This window comes from Bactrocera latifrons, unplaced genomic scaffold, assembly GCF_001853355.1.
Source record: "Bactrocera latifrons isolate USDA-ARS-PBARC rearing strain unplaced genomic scaffold, ASM185335v1 scaffold_123, whole genome shotgun sequence".
NCBI classification, from domain to species: Eukaryota; Metazoa; Arthropoda; class Insecta; order Diptera; family Tephritidae; genus Bactrocera; species Bactrocera latifrons.
In genome coordinates, this window is record NW_017534664.1 from 328,754 (window position 1) to 342,164 (window position 13,411).

Consider the following 13,411-nt stretch of genomic DNA (forward strand, 5'->3'; position numbering starts at 1 on the left):
CCGGATTTCAATTCTACTCGTCACCCTGATCACTTTGGTATATATAACCCTATATCTGACTCTTTTAGTTTTAGGACTTACAAACAATCGTTATGTGAACAAAACTATAATACTCTCTTTAGCAACTTTGTTGCGAGAGTATAAAAATAAATTTCATAAGAGATAAACGTTTTACAATCTACTTAAAATTTGTATGTTATATACTTTTGTTGCGGACAATCTCAATTACTCAGTCTGTATTACTTTGATTTCGACGCTTCATAGTTTCGACGCTTGTCAGTGTTTGTAGATTTATTTCCTAGTATATTAGCATTTTGAATGCTAATATAATTCAAATTGTCAATCTAGGCAAAGGTTTGTGTTTGTGAATAACAAATTCAAGTGAAACAATGTTTCCGAATACAAGGATCTCAAGAAATGTATTATTACAAGTGTTGGATCTATGCTTACCATCGGGAATCATTGTATCCGATCGGCCGAATATTGCAGCAAATGTAAGCCGAAGCCGATAAAACCATCGCCAAAGCAAGACAAAATTCAAGATTATGCTGATAGTTTTTTTCGTTTATCGAAGTGTGGTGCACTCCGTATTCCTTCCGATCGGACAAATACACTATTTGTGTATTATGCTTCGTGTAATTAAGTTATGGGGGCTGGCAACTTTTGGATTTTGCACCACGATATTGACTCTTTGCGAGTTTTTCGCCAAATTTTCAATCTATATGGTGTCGCAACCACCGAATTCGAATTATTTTTGTCACTGGTTTGCAGTTGAATCTATTTTAAATATACAGCTTCAACTATTACTGATTGATTTACAAACATATATATATTTACAGCAATTTTATGCAGAAAGGCTAAAGTTTCAGTAAACCTTCAGTAAAATTGTAAAAAATACATAAATATAAAGCTAAAATAGAAATTCAATGGAATTCCTAACAGCGACAAACACTTTCTGCTCCAATTGCCTGCAGGTAGACAGTAAAAGAAAATCGTCACTCAAGCACAGCCGAAAGACTTGCATAGACTTAGTAACTAGAAAAAGCGTGTAGGCGCTGAAACCCAGAAATTGAAGAAAACCGCTACACAAAATGGTGATAATAAAGCATAAAATATAAGCAAATAAGAAACATAACAACAATGTCCCACATACACAAGTATTAGAGAATGCTTTATGTTTATTGTATTTTCATTTTGTGTGTTTTTATGCCGAAAGCCGCCTCTTCCACCGCCAACGACAAGCCATAATTTTCCAACTGATTTCGTTGTGGTCAATCAACACTTGGCAACGTCACTGCACTTGAGTCAAATGCATTTTGAATGGTCTACGTCATTTCGCAGCACAACAAAAACAATAGCAGCAACAAGCATTATAACAGGTGTTGGTCAGCTGGCAATGACATTTACACAACACTACAATTTTAATAGCACGAAAATGACAGCGGTGAGAACAACCCACGCGCTTGTCATTCAATTCCGGTGAAGTGAATTTGAGTGCATCGAATTTGTTGCTGTGAGTTGTTGGAATGGAAATGCATTGTTTGTTTATATAAGCGATTATTGGTTGACATGTGTGCATTGTTGTGGTTTGGTGGAGCTTTGATAGTTATTTTTAATTTCGAAAAAGGTTTGAATTGTTGTAAATAGTTGGTGACATGCAATCGTTTTTATTTTATTTTTTTTTTCTATTAAATTTTCAATAGTTCTTGTTTTTATTAATTATTTACGTTTTTTTTTTTTATTTGTTTAAGTTGACTGTCTGTGGTTTGCGTTGGACTGGATTTTAATGCCTATTTGGGTTTCATCTCAAGTTTGACAGATCGCTTCAGCTGTTTACCTGTGCTACTAGTATTTTTTGACTGAACTAATAATTTATTTTATAAAAAAAAAAAACAATGGAATAATTTTTTTCTAGTTTTAACTTCAGCTCCATTAATTTAGAGAAGATAATTTTTGAAACACATACTAGTCGGTCCTGCTGTTAAATGTTGCTTCTTATCAATTGTTTAATACACAAAAAAAAAAAAAAAATTTATCAGCGCGTCTTCATTTCTTCTTTAATTGCAGTAGTCTCTTCTTTGTTAAAAAGTTTTTCTGGCTTTTTATTTGACAAAATATCTTCATGAAATTCCGGCATACATATATACACGAACGGAGCTTCAATTGCCTCTTTAGCTCAGTGGCAGAGCACTGTCTTATAAACCAGGGGTCGAGAGTTCAATCCTCACAGGAGGTATCAAGTTGACCGCACGTGCTCTTTTGAACATTTATTACTAAGCAAGTCCCATTTCCGCATATAGTCACAACGTCTAACTATCCCCAGCAAATTTATATACTCCAATGTACCACTAGGTGCTATCCAGTCGATTAGCAGGTATTCTGGTGTTTCAGACCCCAAGTGGCAGAACTGCCAATTCGCACTAGAAATTAAGCCCATGTTAAATAAGTGCTTCTTAAACTTACAATGGCCAGTATAGAAGGCGACAAGTAGCCTGGTTGATTACATATTTAAACCTTTTAAGGTTGTAACCACCCAGTAGAAACTTGGCATGGTGCATGCCTAGGAGTTGTGATGCTTCTCCCTACCCACTACCATCATTGCGGAACAACTCTTTTATGGTGTGGTGTGATGACCATGTTGGTGAATGCTGTCCATCAACCTTTGTGACCTGACACCCAAATAAGCTGCACTTGTTTACGTTCTTATAGCCTATATGATATAGACACTCCTGCACCAATAGCGATTTGATCTCGAATGCCGAAATCGCTTTGCGTGCTGCTTGACTATCGCTTAGTATAGCTATACGCTTCTTGCGATAGCTGGGTTGAGGGTTCAACTCTACACACCGACTTATATCAAAGATCTCTGCTTGGAAAATGTTCGGAAAACCTCCAGTAGGTGCTTATGCGACCCCTGCGCTAATTCTCTCCGACGTTTTCGAGCTGTCGGTGTACCGTCCCTAAGCAGTAGCTCGAGAGCGTAAACGTTCCATTCGGCCTTAAACTTCTTAGTGAAGTTACAATTTTTGTAAAATGTTATACCAACGAAGAAGATCCAGTGGTATTGGGCCACTTAAGTCCTTCCTGCGTTGGGAAGAGATTATCTTACTACTACCAAACTCCTCTGCTGACATTTGGAGCAGAGTATGTTTGGCGACTTTACCGATTACTAGCTGTAGCGGGGAGCGTTCCAGCAAGACATCAAGTGTCGCCGTTGGACATATGCGCAGGGCACCCGACACGCAGAAGCAGGCGAGTCATTGCTGCTTCGATAGTTGAAGTCCTACCGAAACTTGCGATGCTTTCGGAGCCCAAGCCACTCCTCCATATATGATAATCGGTCATAAGCTCATGGTGACCATCTGATAATACTTGGCTTGTAACCCCAGGATCTAATAGCAAGCCTATTGCACACCATGAGTGCCTTCACACAAAGATCCTCTTTTTTATACACTGAGTCGATTGAGCCATGCCCGTCTATTTACATATGTATATGCGAACTTCCCTAGTTCTTCAGATATCGACGTAAAATTTTGCACATATCCTTCTCTCATCAAGGATCTGCACAATTGTCGGAGTCGCTGATAACTATATCAACTAGCCATTCCAACTCAAGTTAAGGTTATTTCTGGTTTTTTTTTAATGTTGTTATTATCGCCGTTGCCTGTAAAGATGCTCTTGAAAAAAGAATTTTGTACCAAAGATGTAAAGATACCAAATGGTATTCAAATATAATATATTTAAATAAGTCTGAAAGAAGGGAATAAATTGCCCAAGTTAGAAACGTATTTAGAGCTGTTTACAGTGCTAAAATTAAAAAAATTCCCATATTTTATTATAAGTATGATAGTTCAGAGATCCCAGACTTGAAAAGTACGGTGAATGTTTTTGTTTTTCCAGGAGGAAAGGAATATAGAGCTTCGATTTCAGAGTTAGCTTATTTATTTGGAAAAAGTGAATATCATGTTTCATCATTATATTTCTCTACAAATGCTTTAACACTGATAAGATGAATTTGAATTTTTATATTTTGGAGTTGAGAAAATAGTTGTAAGCGTAAAAACTCATTAACATATCCGACCCTCTCAAGCTACATAACTCACACTATCTTTCGTGCACTAACACATTATACATACATACGTATACGTATGTGCCCTTATATACAGATATGTAAATTATTGCATTTTAATGTACTACCGCACTTCATTATTCCACGCTCATTACACTGTCAGCGGCTTGAACAGCTATAGACTTGCAACTCGATCACTATATTGATAATTAATTTTATTTATCAACTATTTGTTCCCATTGGCAAAGGCAAATCATTTGAATGACAAAGGCGGGGCGCGAAGAAAGGCGACATAGAGTAGGGAAAATGGAAAAGTGAAGACATGCGTTGGTCCTTTTCTGTACATTTGAATACTCGTACATACATATTAGGTATATATATAGTATATATTCACATACAAACTTCCGAAGGCATATGCATATGTACATATGCATAAATATATAATATATATGTAGAACAGTCGTGCTGTTGTGTAGAGTTTTTCCAAATCAGGCTTTGCCCTGGAAATTAATTAAAATTCCCGGCATGCACCCTACAAAAGCGGCAAGTACACACATATATATCAGATGGCTTATAAAGTCATTGACGTGCTTATAAATGAAACTATCGAGCTTATATAACACATACACATGTGAATGTACTTGGCTAGATATAATAACAAAGCGCAGTGTTTGTGCTTGTGTATACCACTTCAATTTATAAATATGTATGTATGTATGTGCATCTATCACACAGCTTATCTCATTGTGCTTCAGTCACTCAGTCAGTAGGATTAATGTTCTTTTATTTCGAGTGTGAAGTGCCGACTTTGCCACTGTCGTCTTTTGTGTCTCAAACGCGCCGCATCTCTAGGCGGCTGTCTTGTAACTAGAAGGGCTTACCCTACCGGAGGGGCTTATATATGTACATATGTTTGTAGATATGTGCCAGTGGCGATAAAGCCCAAGATTAACTGCTGCTGCTATTGCCGCTAATGCTGTCCGCTGCAGTTGAACTGACAAACATATAAAATCTTCTTTAATCGGCTACTGAGTGCAAAGAAGCGGCAGATTTGTGTGATCGCTAAAAAACTGTCTGTGTCCAGTCAGAGATATGCGCTGAAGTATTCAATTAGTTTTGATTTTTGTGGTAATATTTCTCTATAGAATATACGCCTGGGGTCATACAATTAAAATATTTAGAGCGCTAGGAATAACCAAATGGAAAATTTTTCATTTATTAAAAATTTATATCAGATCGAATTTAGTTCAAATATGCGCCGTTTCGTTCGATAAGCTGTTTCCATCTAGACGGCAACTTCATGATACCCCCCTCGTAGAAACCCCCCTCCTTATTTGCGAAGAACTCGGACAGCCATTTTTCACAAGCCTCTTTTGAGTTCAACTTAGCACCAACAAGAGCGTTCCCCATTAATAAGAACAGGTGGTGAACACTTGACGCTATGTCCGGGCTATATGATGGATGCGATAAAACCTCGCATCCAAGCTTCCGTGGCTTCTGACGAGTCATCAACGAAGTGTGTGGTCTGGCGTTGTCCTGACGGAACACTACAGCCTACCTGTTGGCCAATTCTGGACGCTTCTGGTCGACCGCCTGCAAGCGGTCCAGTTGTTCACAGTAGATGGTAGAATTTAACGTCTGGCCATACGGGAGCAGCTCATAATGGATGATTTCCTTCTAATCCCAACAAACACCCAGCAATACCTTCCTAGCTGTCAATTCCGGCTTGGTCACTGTTTGGGACGATTCACCGTCCTCCGACAGTCACCAACTGCTTCAAAAATGGGTCGAGTTCGTTCCTTTTCAGAAGCATATCGCAGGCATTGATTCGGTCCAGAAGGTTTTTTTTGCTATAAATTAGTATGCCTGTTGTATTGTTGTTGCTATTTTATTGAAATAGCGGTGCATTCATTTTTCAATGCGTCAAACTTTCAGTTTTGTTTTTTACTTTTTCATATATTTTTCAATTTTCTTCAGCCGTTACTTTCTTCTCTTTTTCATGTGCAAACTAAGTGATTGTCTAGTCTAGTGTTGCTGACATAAAAATTGAGAGTAAAAGTGTCCGCCGCTTGAGGAAGCGCGCATCAAAAGCTTGTTTGCCATACTCAAACGAAATTTCGATGGCTTAAAACGTCGCAAATGTAGCGAACGGGCAATGATAATAATATAACTGTGAAATTGAATATTAATATTATTAAATGCTGTTGGTCAAATTGATTAACAATTTCATTGAAATAAATACGATAAAAGAAGTTAAATTTATGCTAAGCTGTGGTTTCCTCTCAGCTTGCTTTCAATTCAATTATGGTCCAGCATCTTCTATAACAGTTTCTAGTTGCGCATATTTAAGTGATTGCTGTTACTGTAATATGTGTGCTTATGTATATACATATATATGTATATATGTATATGTATATATGTATATGGTAAATAAATGAGCGCATCATACATATTTACGAATTAATGGTTTCTAGTGGCTTAACCAATAATTAAATAATTTAAAAGTAATTTGCTCATATGTGCGCATGCTACTCTCCGTAAATGAGTGTAATTAATGAGAAATTCTATTGTGATTTGTTAAATTAAAGCATCAGCATGCCATTGTGACCGCATGCACTGGTTTCGCTGCAATAGTTAATCGTGGGACTTTTGTTCTACTTGCTTGTTATTATGTGTTTAGTAGTACAGTAATAACTTTTCCAATTGAACTATACACTCAATCAGAAAATGTGAAATTTTACATCCTTTTTTTTCAATATTGACAGCTCAAAAGTCAAAAACTTTTTTTACGAACATTGCTGAAGTTTAGAAAATAGATTGCTATATCGTAAAAAGTAAAATCAAAATTGAGTTTTTTATTGCTTACGATTTACTACATCCTGTTACATATACACATGCACTATAAAATTTTCAGTTTCTGCTGTCAGATATAACCAGTATATAACCGATATATAACCAAAGTATAACTATTTTATAACCAAAACTCTAAATTTTATTCAGTATGAATGACTTCTATTTTATCGTTCTTCCTTCGCCTGTAAACATAAGAAAAGTGATGTTATGTTATTTTGTATTTTATGTGACTATATGTGTGTATAGTAAGTTGTATGCATTCGATGGAACGATGAGCTGTACGAGATATACGACGACATTGACATAGTTCAGCGAATTAAAAGTCAGCGGCTACGCTGGCTAGGTCATGTTGTCCGGATGGACGAAAACACTCCAGCTCTGAAAGTATTCGACGCAGTACCCGCCGGGGGAAGCAGAGGAAGAGGAAGACCTCCACTCCGTTGGAAGGAACAAGTGGAGAAGGACCTGGCTTCACTTGGAATATCTAATTGGCGCAGCGTAGCGAAAAGAAGAAACGACGGGCGCGCGGTTGTTAACTCGGCTATAATCGCGTAAGCGGTGWCTACGCCAATTAAGAAGAAGAAGAATGTGAAACTATGATTTCTTTGTGAAATCCTAAAATTCGTGTTTCCAGAAAAGAATTGGGAACAATTTTGACAATATTTTGAGTAGGAGTATATCCTATAATATATTTGTTGAAAAAATTGATGATTCCTTAGAAAAATATGTAATCTTTTGAGCTAATTGTTAAACTGAAGTATTTTCTTATTCAAAATACTACCGCGAGCTTAGAATTTATCGCTTTCTATTACGGATGCATACGATAAATCAGTGACCTAACTGTCTGCCAACAAAATTTCTCAAAAAATCTACAAGAAATAAAATAAATATGAGTGAGGTGTCATAAATTTTGAAGAGGAAATCTTGTTTTGAGTTTCTGATTCCAATAATAATAATATGATTGATGCCTTTTACCTCTATCTCTCCTGGTGGTCAACCTTAGATCTTCCTTAATCTGTACTTTTTATACTTTCAGCTATAGATTCAGTATCGAATACACAGGAAGTAGAATTCTGTAAGTTGTCAGTCTGCTATAAAAGTATCTTTGAGATAATTGATTACCTTCGATCGGTTCGGTGGTTTTAAATTTTTGCTACTATGCTCGTTTGTATGGGTTATGTTAGGTTAGGTTAAGACATAGCGTCGATCCAAAATCGACGGATTGGACATATATTCGTCCCTTGTGTTGCCCAAAAACTACTAAAACGGGATCACCAAATCCTCATAGGTGGATGAAACTTTTTAAGCCTACCACCTATACCTCATCAGGTTCGCCCAAAGGTTTTGTTCACCGAAATTTCGCAATTCAGTCAGACAAAGCGACAAGATGATTCCAGCTCGCCTTCTTCCATAAATCTTTTGCAAAGAGCCTCCGAGTCGCTCTTCGTCGTGATAAAATATTGGACAGTGAAAGCAGTTCGGAGGAGCTCTTGCGGTTAACATTGAGCCAGAAGAATCTGGCAGTCACACAAGTTTTAGTTGTTGACTAATTTCAATGCATGTTCACAGGTCCTCCGCTGGAGTGTAAGCGGGCGTCGGAAAACCGTCTCGTTTACAATTAGATGAAATTGCGGTGATGGTGCTCGGCTTTAGAAACACATGGTCTATACAATTTCCGACAAGTCCGCTATGAACGGGTGTCCATAAAAGGTCTAATGTGGGAGAAGCTTGAGGTCATGCACTCCTTGACTAGTTTTGAGTTTACAGTCGGCAAGATCAAAGCCAGTACAACCGCTCGGCTATTGGAGTCTGACGGAGGATGCACTTCGGAGCTGTATATTTTTTGCTTCTTTGATGGCAGCCACTTCTGCTTGAAAACATTTACATTGGTCTGGCACTCTGATGAAACTAGAGTTGATGGCGAGCATCCGACAGAAGATTCCATCTTTTACCTAAAAAATTTTTATTTAACCTACTAAATTTTGTAGAACTTCAACATATATACAGTATTATCGAATCCCATCGAGTCCTCACTGTAACAACGATTCATTGCTAACATAAATTGTGTCGCTAATACAAAGCACAACTATAATTAGTGCAGCGGAAAATAATGGCTGAGGATTAGGAAAACAAAACATAAAAAAAAACTTATGATACAATAAACTTTGTAAGTACTAAAGTGCAGCAACAACAAAAAGTTGCATATATACAAATATAAGCACTCAAAGCTAAAGTTAGCTAAAAGCAATGCTACACTCAGACTAAGCGCACATACAATCCCAGGCAGAGCGATATCTAGAAGTCATTCATTTAGCTTAGACAAGCAGTTACTTTACATATACATAAAGACATATATAGTTAATGGAGTCGAATCGGTAGTCGACTAGCGGTTATTTAGTATCTCTGTTAGTTGAGCAGCTAAAAAAGTAGGCAGTCAGTCGTTAGGCGTTCGAATGCCGCTCCGACTTCACTTATGCATTGTCTGTTGGAATATTGTATATATGTACATATATATATATATATGTATATATCTTTCCATGTTTGTGTGTGTGCCTGTATTTATGAATGTATCTGCTTTTGGGCGCATTTGACAACATAAGTGGCGCTCTAATTGCTATTGGTTTTAAAAGCCCATGAGAAATGTCTGTCGGCATTTAATATAATGCCTGTGTTTTGTTGAAGTTTATGTGTACATATACATATGTATATACACATCTATGTAAATATACAAGTACAAATTGCCGCTCGTACATTTGTACTTGATTTATCGTAATTGTACCTATAGTCCATGTGATAGTCATAAAAAATGTTGACAACAATAAAAACAAGTACATAGGTATTAGTAAATTGTGGCACAATAAACTTTCGACTGTTGAAACTTTTTCAATAAATTGTTTATAGCTTATAATTATGGTTAATTTATCTATTTTTTRCTAAGCTCTATGTTAAGTTGTTGTTGTTGGGCACATAAACTGTTGTAAAGTTTGTAACATGTTTAGTTCATATTTTTGTTGCTTACTTTACTATTTTAGCTATGTAACTCATTACTTTTGGCTTATAACATCCTGATGGGCAGACTAACTATAATTGTATATGTATTTTGTTCAGATTAAGCAAAATAAGCACATATATACATTAAGGTGTTTCTTTTTTGCACTATTAGTTTTTTCAATCCCTTCATGAAATTTCTTTGGAAAACCCTAAAAAAATTCCCTGAAAATATGAACCCTTAATATTAACATTAAGGACTCGAACAAGGCATGTAAACATTTTCCATTGAAAATACACGAAAATCGTGATTTTTTATCTTTAAATTTCTATAGCTCGGAGGTATTTTATGGCATCGCTTTGACTTTAGACACATATCCCTCAGAATTGAACACTCTACAAAAATGCCCAGTGTGATAAAGTCGAAAGTCACACCGGCGAGTTAGTATGGGGCTCTAAACCTGATTTTTGCACGAAATCGTAAATGGCAAGAGCTATGGAAAAAATTTAATTTGCTGCAAAAAAGTCCGAGATCAAAATCGCTATCATTAATATTCGGCTTTTTAAGGAGGGATTTAAGGAATTTTCATAGATGGTATGTAATAAAAAATCTAAGCAAATTCCATACAGCCTTACTTAAAAAGCCGAATATCTCGATAAGTATTAATGATAGCGATTTTTGATACTGACCGTTCAGTTTGTATGTCTATGGCTATACGCTAAATGAGCAGTTTCTTGGGAAGAAAAAGACGTGTGTTAAATTTGAGATCGTTACCTCAAAACCTGAGCGTATATAGAGACAGAGGAACAGATGAATAAAACGCAATCGACACACTGGTCAAGCTGATCATTTACATATATGCAGTTTATAGGCATCGTGGCAAACTTAATATATCATGTTGACGGTATAAAATATCATTGACTGAAGCCGGCTAAAACGGGTGACAAGTTCAGCTCAGATAACTGTATGAAAAGTTGGAGTAATCTGAAGGAAGTAAGGATCAGAGGAGAATGTTCGCTTTTTTTTTTTTTTTTTTTTTTTTTTTTTTTTTTTTTTTTTTTTTTTTTTTTTTTTTTTTTTTTTTTTTTTTTTTTTTTTTTTTTTTTTGTTTGACAAGTAGTGAGCTTTATAAGACGAAATCGTGCTGACCTTATGATCATAACTTTATTTAAACAATAAGTATTAATGTCAAAATATTAGCTTCTTTATTGGTTCTTAGCGTAAGCTGTCAAAACAGCTGTCAAAGGAATCGCATGCCCCTGACACTTATCAGCATTTATAAGGTGAAGCCGTCATATATTCGAAATTTTATTGAAATAATTATAAATCATATCAAATTATGGAATACATAAAACCAAATTATTAGCCATTTAGTGTTTCGTTAGTTTCTCAGAAATTAAATTTGCACAACTCTAAAAAACCACCCTAGATTACAATATTTACTAATTATTTTATTGCAACGTATAATATATAACGTGTTTTGTAAAAATATTCTTCATAACCACACGCATTTTACTACATACATACTTGACAGCACAAGTGATTAACTTAACACCTGACACTTTGACGTCTCAAGTTTAGGTCCCCAGGGGGTCATATACTTTATTTAAAAAAAAAATACTGTAAATTATTATTTTTCTCCATTGCTTTTATAAAAATTTGACTTCGTACCATATAGACTTACTTGCTAAGTTAGAAATGCCTGAAGTGTAAAATACAACTGCTTAAGTTACGCTTCGCAACCTTGAGCCGTGCTTGAACTTGTAAAAAGCATATGTAATTATTGTTATTATTGTAATTCTAATATATGTATTACTGACAGCAAAAAGTCACTTAATCATGGCGGCGATTTCTATGGCAGCTGGCAGAACTAATTGCTTGGCGTAAATAAATTAATAAATATATACAATATATGAGTGAGTATGTATGTGTGTATGTATAGACCATATTGAACTTGGGGTGAATATTAATTTTTGAAATAGTTTAAATTATTTCTAATAAATTATATATTTTTTTAATTCAGTGAGTGAAGGAAGTATATTTATATTTAAGAAAGATTAAAACGAAGTTGAGTTGTACTTAGAAAAATTAGCTTTATTACTCCTCAAATGACAAACCAATAGTGATTGACTTAGTCTAATTTTTCATGTCGTCACCCACGCTTCGAGCTCCTATCTCTTAGTATAAGAGACGAAATGTGAGAACGCCTGGATGATTACTGTTAAGTATGTATGTACGTGAGGTTGATATGTTACTTTTATATGGGTATATTTATATGAAGTATTGCAAATAAATTTCGTTTTGACCAAAGTCACTTAAAAAGTGATTCACTAAGTGTCACAAGAGTTTAAATTAATATAATATAATATATATATCTATATTTATATATACTAACCATTATGGCTTCAGTAGAATACAATTCCATTCAATCTTTAGTCAATAAATAAAAACCTTATCTTTATTTAAATTTATACAAATTGTTACTTTCCTGCATTTATCTCGAATTTAAAATAATTTTCATTGCTTTTGTTTACTTCTAAGCACATATCGACTGTTATTTTTTCACTTTCCTTCAATTTTAATATTTTGTCATTTCCATTATTGTGTGTCGGCTGAAATTTCATTTCTTTTCAAAGTCATATGCTTTGAAACTTTCGTGCGCATGCGTGCGTATTTACGCTTTGTGGCGCGCTTTTTACGTTTCTTTTTCTTCTTGTTTTTATATAGCGGTAAATCGCTTTCCAAACGTTTGTAATGAAGCTGTGAAAGTTCAATCAAAAGTTTATTTTAATGTCACTGAAGACAATTTTTTGTAAAAATTTACAAATTTTAATATACAACTGACTGAAAAGTAATTTGTTTAAATTTATTATAAAAAAACAAATAATAGAAATAGAATAAAATAATGGTGTTATGAATAAGTTTACATAATTTAATTAATATTAAAAAAATTAAAAATTTAATGTTTATGTAAATTTTTACAAAGCTTTGCGCCCTTATGGAGAGAAAAAATTCTTGAAAATCCATAAAATCGTAACAAAAATGTGTCAGCATAATAAAGGAAATGTGTCTGTATATATAAATAATAAAAAAAATATTTGCATACTCCAAGCATATATGTATATATTGTATTCATATCGATATGTCAATTAGCCATATCTGCGGCGATTCAATCACATCTTGTCAGGTGTTCGAAACCTTTCCAATTGTGCAGCCATATGTCTCTTATTGATATTTGCAAATTATCATATAAATTATCTCATCCGCTCAAATTCTCTTCACAAGCAATCCATAAAGAACAACATTTACATACAAACATATTGCATAAATATTTGCATGACAACTTATACAGTGACGAGCGAAGAAATTAGGATACAGTTGGGGTACTCACAACGTGTCATAAAGCAACGTAAAATCATAAAATCATAAATTTATTTACTAGTTTAAAAAAAAATGTTGTTATATTGCATACTAAAATCAGTTTAAGCAACAGCTCTGAA

General features: G+C 34.8%; 1 protein-coding gene across 1 annotated transcript in view; it reads right to left on the bottom strand.

Moving 5' to 3' along the window:
• LOC108978499 overlaps positions 1-789 on the bottom strand; it is a 67,836-nt gene extending 67,047 nt beyond the window's left edge. Inside the window, exon 1 of the mRNA XM_018948822.1 lies at positions 451-789. The gene's annotated coding sequence lies outside the window, so the exon portion shown is untranslated. The remainder of the gene's footprint in view (positions 1-450) is intronic.
• Positions 790-13,411: the final 12,622 nt, after the last annotated feature.